Source organism: Rhinolophus sinicus, linkage group LG02 (genome assembly GCF_036562045.2).
Source record: "Rhinolophus sinicus isolate RSC01 linkage group LG02, ASM3656204v1, whole genome shotgun sequence".
Taxonomy (NCBI): Eukaryota; Metazoa; Chordata; class Mammalia; order Chiroptera; family Rhinolophidae; genus Rhinolophus; species Rhinolophus sinicus.
The window spans coordinates 76,560,017-76,569,935 of NC_133752.1; positions in this window are offsets into that span (position 1 = coordinate 76,560,017).

Consider the following 9,919-nt stretch of genomic DNA (forward strand, 5'->3'; position numbering starts at 1 on the left):
GCCAAAAGCCAAAGCCAGCCACAGTATCTTATAACACTTGTTGAAGTTTACAAACACAGTTAAAGCCATAGAGACATACAGTTTGATAAAGTGGAATGGTAGATTCAGTTTCGTTGTGGGCATGGCCTATTAAACTATGATTTAGGATCATTTATTTGAGGTAAGCAATGGAAAGTAAGAGGACTCTCCTTCTGCTTCATAGACTATAAGAGTATGTTCAACCTAGACAAGATTTCCTAATAATATGCACTACAAATCAATATATGGCACATGATCTTAACATGAGGATCTTAGCAGCAATCTGAAAATGGAGTGTTGTCAATTTTATCTAAATCTGAACTATTCAATTTACATAAATAACATTTAGCAAAGCTACCTATGATCTACCTCTGATTTTTGCCTCTGCTTCTTACTTCTCCAGCAGAGCCCAAGATGGATATACAAATGTGACCTACTAGTACTTTACACATGTAGGGCATGTCATGTCCCATTTTTGAGCCAATCCTGACTATTAGAAGGCCTCGGACCCATTTCTACCCCAGGAAATTACCTGAGTTCTTTGCCTCTACATCTGTGAATCACTTCCAGGAGGCTTCTCCCTAGTTCTGACCCCGGTAGCCTGGCTAATACTCCCAATTCCTATCTGGATCTGGTTGTTTGTCCCTGACATCAGCCTCATGATTAGAGGTCAAGTTCCCCTGTGATCTGCTTCATGCTGATCCTCCTTCTAGGACTTAGACGTCCCATGTATCCATATCTCAGTAACTAAAATCTGTTGTTTAAGGGTCGATTATTTGGCATTTAGGAATTTCCAACTAGAGCCAAAGGCAGAATAGTAATTTTTTTCCACACTGTTTAAAAACATTTGGAATTTGAATTTCTTTCATCAGAGTTGTCCTTTACTAGGTAAGTAGTCAGGCAACAGTGGGTCACACATTTATTGAGAATCTACTATTGAGTACCAGATTGCATTCTAAACTTCATAGTTACAGAAGGGGACAAACTAAACAGAACTGCATTTTAAAGAGATATATTATAGTACTGATTCTACTGTATCTAAAACAATGTTGACTAGCCAGGCATTGTTCCATAAGCTTCAGGTTTAAGTCATTTAAGTTTTGTAACAACTTTATGAAGTACTATTATCACATTTTACAGAAAAAGAAATAGAAATTTAATAACTTATCCAAGTGGAAGCTAGTAGATGGAAGAGCCAATGTTTGCAAACCGATAGACTCAGCCCAGAGCCCACATTATTATTCAAGAGAATTTCAGGAGTTAACCAAAATATATAAAGAGTCATCATATATTATTAACATGGAGAGTGCAAAGGGGAGAGGAATTGGGCATTCAGTGAAGGCCTCTTAAGTAGGTCATTTGGAATGAGACCTGATTGATGAGAAGGAAGAAGACACTTGAAAAACTATGTGAAGAGGATTTAAAGCAAGTGCCCTGAGAAAGCAAAGAATTTGGCGATTTGTGGTTTAGAAAGCAAGCCATGTGGTGGTGATTTGAATCAGGGAAAAGTTGAAGGAGATGAGGTCAGAGGCATAGGCAGAGGCCAGATCATAAAGGCCTTGGTAAGGAACCTAGATTTTATCACTGAAATGAGATGCCAGGCAGCAGGGGCTGAGCAATGGAATGATATGATCAGTTTTTACAGAAACAGAAGAGCAAGACTGGTTAGGAGGATGCTGTGGCAGTAACTGAGGCATGAGGTACAGGCAGCTTGGACTAGGGTAGAGCGGAAATGGGAGAACCGGTAGAAAAGTCTTGGCTGCTGAGGGAAGAATGAATTGAACGGGTCAAGACTGAAGCCACGTATAAGGAAGAAGAGAGTTCATTCCAGGAAAATAATGGTAAGTTGTCCAAACTGGAGATAGAAGAGGTAAAAAAAGTATGTGGAGAGAATGTTTTATAAGGTTCGCTTCTATTGGATAGAAAGAACAATTATTGAGGATGATTTCCAGAATTCTGACAACTTCCCTGTCCTAATGCATGTATTCATGTGTAATGTAGGGTCTCAGCTCACAACAGGTGAATGCATGAACACAGGATATGGTGAGGCCGAAAAGGAACAACAACGGAGCTACAGATAGGGGGTTCATACCATTATATTCTTGATGGCGGCTGGTCGAGATACAAGAAGCAAACATCCTCCAGTACGCCAACAAGGGGTCTTCCTGCACCACAGTCTTGCTAGCGGCTGAGCAAGACACAGGAAGTAGGATCCACATGATCTGCACCATCCACGCTTGCTGACGTAGCCATGGCCGTTACATACAAAACTATAGTGGCTATTGGCCAACTGGTTACAGCTGATGGCCAACTGGTTACAGCTGATGACCTACTGGTTACAGCTGATGGCCATCTAATAACTGAGCCAGCAGCTTTCCACTTGAGGCAGAGAGCCTGGAAACTGCTCTCCTAGCCATTTCCCTACATCATGTTATAGAAAAAGGCCAAATTGTTGTATTGGTAGCCAAATCTAGATCCTATTTTATATTCCTTCTTTCAAAGTTCTGTAATGTGAGGACATAGGTCCCTTCCTGTTACAGCAAGGACTCAGAATGCATTATTTTTCTCCGACATGTAAATTCAATGAAGTTTACCAAAGATAATATTTTTAATCTTAGCCCATTTAAATTTTAAACTTTTTTTGTGATTTTTGTACTTTACACTTTAGTTTTCCTTTATGAAAAATCAGCTTCACTAAAGGAATTGTAGAAATATGTGGACCAAACTTGGTAGGTAAAAATGAAATTAATCTAAGCATCAAGTGAACTATATAATCCACAAAACATTAAAAGACCAAATAACTTCATTCTCCAGACAAGTGCATTAATGGACCATTCATACACCAATATTTTGAAGCTACTCATATATATGTAACATTGTAGGTGCATAAAATACATTTTACTATTTTTTTTCCCATTAATGAAGCATCTAATTGTTATAGTGTATGTTGAAGGACAGTTTAAATCAATATCATAAGTAGTCACACTTTCATTAATTATTTCAGTTCATCTACTTTAATTATTTCTGTGCTCTGAATGATCAAAAAGACTGGATCATAAGAATAAGGATTCTCTCCTGAGGTAAAGAGCACCATATTTTACTCACACTTTGCTTTCATTTCCTTTCCTTCTCTGTTTTTCCCTTCTCTCTTCCTCCATCCTTTCCTGGGTTCTCTCTCTAAAATCTTGTCATGCAGGGACTCAGCTCCTGTTCCCCGCACAAGACCGCAGGATATGGTGAGGCCAAAAAGGAACACCAACGGAGCCATCGATAGGGGGTTCATACTGTGGGGGCAGAGCCCCAGAAAGTAGTTTCCAGGCTCTCGGCCTCACATAGACAGGTGCTGGCTCAGGTAGTAAATGGCCATCAACTGTGATTGGATGGCCATCAGCTGTGGCTAGTTGGCCGTCAGCTGTAACCAGTGAGCCATTGGCCACTAATATAACTGCTGTGGCTACGCTAACAGAAGGAGAGGAAAAGAATGGGGGCTAGCAAGAAGATGGCAGCTGAGCCTGCAAGTGATGCTGTGAGGGTTGCGCATCGTGTGGCTCCTGTTTCCTGTGTCTCCCACCCAGCCGCCAGCGAGAGTATAGTGGTATGACTCCCCTACCTATGGCTCCGTGGGTGTTCCTTTTTGGCCTCACCATATCCTGCGTTATGTGGGGAGCGGGACCAGAGACCCCGCCAGACGCCCTCCACGACAAATGGTGCAGCAAGCAGGGTCTCCCGCATGACAATACCATTATATTTTTGCTGGCAGTTGGGTTGGAGACACAGGAAGCAGGAGCGACATGCTAGCTGCAATCCTCCATCTGCTTCTCTGCCAATCAACCAACGACTTGCGTTGCCACGGTGGTTATATCAGTGGCTAATGACTAACTGGTTACAGCTGATGGCCAACTAGTCACAGCTGATGGCCATCTGCTACTACCCGAGCTACCACCTTTCCACATGAGGCCGAGAGCCTGGAAACTGCTCTCGGGGACTCTGTTCCCACAGGGTGGATGCCTCAGCAATTAAAGCTTAAGTCAGGCACTTACATTACAAAAGGAAAAGCCCTCCGTCAGCGCTTACTCTACAATTACAGACCCTCTCAATTAAACAATAAGTATTTTGGGAATATTAATATTCTATATTGGCCACATGAATGGCCCAAGGTAGAAAAAGGACTATCTTGGAAAGAAATGTGGTTGTGAAATTCATTATAGACTGATTCATAAGAAACTCAAAAAGGGAGAATGCACATTCACAGAGCAGATACATTTCTGTTCTTTCAGTGGACATTGGTACAATTTTTGGACAGTAAAAATTCTTACACATATTTTGCAAATATCACAAATACCATTTGCTGCAATATACACATTTGTAGTCATTTGTAAAAGGTGTGTATATGTCCTAGCATCACTTTTTTAAAAAACTGTGAAAGAATTTCAGTCTAAAATGCAACCGGAGGCTATAAAATAGAAAAATCTCTTGCATGTGCCCTCAGAAAAATAAAACCTAAGGAGTGAGAAATTGATTTCCCATAAATGTCTGATTTACAGAAAACTGATATTGAAATGTTCTTAAATGATTAAGAGTTAGTTGGGGATTGTCTCCTATCAACGTTGGGAAGTTTTGCTTATGGTTTCTAGAAGCGTGAATAAGAGAGGACCCAGGTTGTGTTGGTTTTGCAAAATAAGCTGAATTGAACTTTGTTTGTATGACTGGATGAATTTTGTATGCTAGGGGAATTTTCAAAGCTGGTCTCCATTTGTTTTGATTTTAACAGACTCTAACTGAGCTCTCCCCATTTTACATTCCTTGCTCATAAATAACAGCCTGCTCCAAACCCTCAGCGGACTCCCTGATTAACTTGCTACATTTTGTGTGTCCAAATTTCAATTCTTCTGCTATTCCCAAATAAACTCAAATTTTTGACAATTTTGAGCTTGTCTCAGTTTACCTCTTTATTTAGGTCGACAAAACAATAGGAAACAGCTAACCCTGTATCTTTCACACTGGGGAGAAGACCTTATTCATTGAGAGGTGAGAATTACTGGGCTTCAAACCTTCCAACTTCAAACCTAAGAAGGTACATTTGACTAAAAGTGTTGCAGAGAAATCTAGTGGAATGGCAAAGGATAATTGCAAGATTACTGGGGGAGCTGGAATCAGAGAATGGGGACTTGATTATCAATTCCCCGTGCATCCATCTCTGGCCAGCAGATAAAATGCTTGGCTCAAGGAACTCACAGCTTTGGACCCTGTGGTCACTGTCAACCTTTTCCTCTAGAACTCTTTTTCTTTCTTACCTGTTTTTTTGTTTATGTTCTTTTCTGATGGACACATGTTTTTCTTTAGCCACACAGAACCCCTTTATTAAGTTGTACCAACTGCTTTTCTGGCTTTTACGCCATTCTTTCTTCTTGAGGTGGTTTTGGATGTTCATGATCTCATCTCCTGAGACAGATTTTAGGATTTAAGAGATCATGTTTGGGCTCTGATTTCCAAATCAATGGAAGAACAGAACTGCTATGGTGATCATGACAGTAAGCACAGTTTGTTGACTGGCCAGATAAGAAAATGTACACCAGTGAAAAAATTCAACTGGTGTTTTCTGAAGGGAAAACTTCAGGGAGCATGATGAGCTAGGGAAGTAGTGAGAATTTACGGTGGTTATGCTAAGGATTGATGTTTACTTTCTGGGTGGTTACATGTCTCTACAAGATTAATTAAAAACAAGCACTATTGTTCCTTGGTCAGGAAAGAGTCTTCAGTTGTATCCACTAATGGCCAGACACCAAACAGGTATTTGTATACCCCAAACAATAAAAGGAAGAAGGCCAAAGCCAAATAATTCCAGTTATTTCTAAATCGCTAAATCAGTAAGTTTCACTGAGGAATTTGGGAACCATAAGCTTTGCTTTTGAGGTTTTTTTGTTTTTGTTTTGTTTTTTTATCATAAAGACCAATGAAGTAGTTGAATTGGTTTTCACCTGACAAGACCACCACAAGTGCAAGACCACCAACAGTGCAAAACAAAACAAAATGTGCCTTTTCCCTTGTAGTCCTACTTAACTTTCTAAACCAATAAATGATGAACAGAAATCAGAGACCAGTTTATATATTTCAAGCATGAAACAGAAAAATCTTTTTTTTACTTTTGGTTGTATAAGGCAGTTGCCTTTTTCACATTCCATACTTTTTTAAAGACAAATTTTACCTTCTCATCAAATTTATTTCTTCTCCATCCACACTGCTGCCATCATCATTTACCTCTTGAATTTATTCCCTGACTTCAAGCAGCTGTCAGAATTACCTACATGAATCACTAAGTTGCCAGGTTGCTCCCCTTGCCTAAAACTTCTCTGACCTTGCCGTGGCCACAATTTCCTGAAACATGAAGTCTATGCTTCTCCTTTCATGATTTTTTTTTTTTTTTTTTTTTTTTCCAGCTTCATCTCTTTCTGAACTCTAAATCCCTGACCCTAGAAGTGCTGGAAGTTTTCTGTATATATCATGCTTTTGCTCACGTCGGACCTTCTGTCTGGAATGCCATCCTCCCCTTTCAATTCTCAGCCAGGCTAAACCTGATCCACCCTTTAACAACCAAACTAAGGGGCTTCACTTTTTGCTCAATGAAATGGTTTTGAAATCTATCAGAATAGTGTTTGAATATCACTTTGCTACATACTGTTTGTGAATTCAGCCACATTATTTAACCCAGCTAAGCCTCAGTCTCACCATCTGTAAAACAGAGACTGTAATAATCAGCATAAGGCCATTTTAATGATTGAGATAATATTTTTAAAATGCTCGGAAGAGTATATGGTGCATAGTAAGTCCTTTAAAAGTGTGTGTAAATAAATATCATTGTCACTGCCTATGTGAAGGATTTCTTGAAATTTCCACTCCAACTGTAGAAGGCATCTCCTGGCTGTTCTTCTGTCATTACTTATCCATGTGTTTATCACAGTAATTACAACATTGCAATGCAGTTACTTTTACAGAATGGCTTTCTTCCCTTGACTGTGAATCCTTTCAGCACCATAACCGTATCTATTTCATTTTTGCATCCCCAAGCCTTAATACTGTGCTTTTGGATACTCAGGGAAATTTCTGAAAAAGGTACACCCACACCACATATTATTCTGTGACTAAAAGGCCTCTTTCTCTCATTTCACAAAGGCGTACCTTAAGATGTGTCGAGTCTTTTCTCAATTATTTATTTCCTACTGACTTCAAAAACTCACCCAATACCACAGTTTTTCTTATTATTTTTTATATATGGTTTCCAAAACCCTAGCCCTGAATTTTTTCCCAAGCTCCATTTATAACTACCTGTTAGACACTGAGTATCTAAATCTCACATTCTAATAAATGTCAATTACATTTTCCAATCTACCAAAGCTAGAAATTTGGTTATCCTGAATTTCTCCTTCTCTCTATATATTAAATTAACCCTGTTTAATTCTATCTCCAAAATGTTTACCAATCACTCCATCCTTATTCTCTGTCAGTGACTCATTCCGGCCCTGTATCTCACCTGGATTATTGAAATAGGAGACTGTCCTTTCTCTTTCTGTCTCCTGTTTCTGTCTCATCACTTTATTCACATTCCTCTTCAATCCATTTACACACCATTGTCAGAGTAAGCCTGCTAAAGCAAAAACCTGATGTGTGATTTCCATGCTTACAATGGCTTAGGCACAGTACGATGAAATGCTAACGAGCAAGACTCTATTCAAGGCCTATCCACAAATTTGGCTGAAATTGTTCTTCCTATATATAATTCCTGCCACTTTTGTCCTCCCAAGCACTCTCTATTTTGTCGTTTAAAAATACCTAAAAGTCCAAATTAATGTCCAAATTTGAAAATAAATGAAACACTAAAAAAATAAATCACAGATTTTAAAAACTGGACCAAAAAGTGAATTTTAGTCTGTATTCTCCACTACAGACACATGGTGGCACCATTTTAGCTGCCTTACAGCAGTGCCTTTGTTCACATCCCATTAACATATATAAATTTGTGCATATGCTTGTGATGATTATTGCGATGTTACTTTAAACATTTATTAATGGTATGCTAGTGTTAAAAAGAAGCTCCACAATATCAGTAACTTTAAAACAGAATTTAGAGGTGATAAAGTTATTTTTTATATATTATTTTATTAGTCCTTCTGTTATGAGCTGAAATGTGCCCCCCTCCAAATTCATATGTTGAATTCCTAGCCCTCAATACACCTCTAAATGTCACTGTATTTGAAGGGAAGTTCTTTAAAGAGGTAATTAAGGTAGAATGAGGTCATTAGGGTGGGATCAAATCCAATATGACTTATGTCCTTATAAGAAAAGGAGATTAGGACACAAATAGGTAGGGAAGACCAAGTGAAGACACAGGAAGGAGATGGCCATCTACCAGTGAAGAAGCAAAGTTCACAAAAAACTAACCCTGCCAACACCTTGATCTCAGACTTCTAATCACAGAACTGTAAGAAAATACATTTCTGTTGTTTAAGCCACCCAGTCTGTGGTACTTTGTTACAGCAGCCCTAGCAAACTCATATATTCGTCAAACATGTTTAAAAACATAAATGCAATAGTTGTGGATATAATGTAGTATATAAGAATATAATCTCCTTATTATGTTTTTATTTCTAGAGGGAAATAAATCTTATGAGAGTCCTACGTTTAACAGTTATTAATTATGTGAGTGCTTCACAAGTCCTTGCCTCAAGTAAAATGCCACTGTGCTTCAATCTTGGCCATTTCCCTTTACTGACCATTAATACAGGATGACATATTTTTACTTACTTACTCTGGCTCAGAAGAGTATAATGGAGTGATTAAGGGCACAGAGTCTGGAGCGAGACTGGCTGGGCTCACAGCGCACTTCATGACTAACCGTGTGACTCTGGACCACATTTTTCTTGGATATCTGTACAACAGTAACAATCATAAGAGCATCTGCTTTAGAAGGCTCTGTAAGGATTAAGTAAGTTGTGTGTAGAATAGCACTGGGAGCAAAATAGTGCGAGTACGGTGTCAATGATTCTTCTTGATTAGGCTTCAGTTATGTCTTTGAGAAACTTTTTATCCTTCCAGGCCCAGAAGAAAACATACTTCCACTTTGAAACTTCAGTGACTCCACTTCCCTTTTCTTCCCAGGTTGAACATTAAGTAAACTTGTGCTGTCAAAGATACAGCAGGGGGATGAGCTTTGGCTTCTAATAATTTGGATTTAAATACAGATTTTTCCGTTTGCCTATTATATAATTTCAGACAATTTGTTCAATTTATCTGAGTTTCCACATCTAGTGCATTACCTGACACAGGGATCTCCCTGAGCATTTTTCTAATGAATACACAATCTGTAGGTTTGGAAATATGTCAATAACATAAGATGTTACAGTGTTCATAAAGTGTGAGACAAATGGAGGTACCAAGGGCATTTAGAGTGAGACACAGACATGGCAGAAGGACACTCCATCATACAGAGAAAATTCCTGTTTCAATTTTATTTCAACACGTTGTTTAGTCAAGGAGAAAATTCTCATTTTGGTGCTATTTTTAAATTCTTCTTGAATACTTGCTCATCTCTGCTTGTAATCAAGAGGTCCAGAGCCTTTAGCAGGTAACATCTTAGCTAGAATTGAGTCACATTTTGTAATTCATTACACTTATTTTACTGTCATTTTTCAGCTTATGACAGGTGAGTGGCTTTTCCATTAGTGGTAATAATACAATTCTTTCTTTTAAAATAATTTAAGTATAAAAGGTAAATTGATTTGAAGAAAAATGTCCATTACATAATAGCAGCATGAGAACATGGTGAAAATCGGTGAGGATAATATGCAAATTATTGAAGTTTAGGCAGCACTGATTTATACGACCTATTCTGAATGATTGTGTTCAT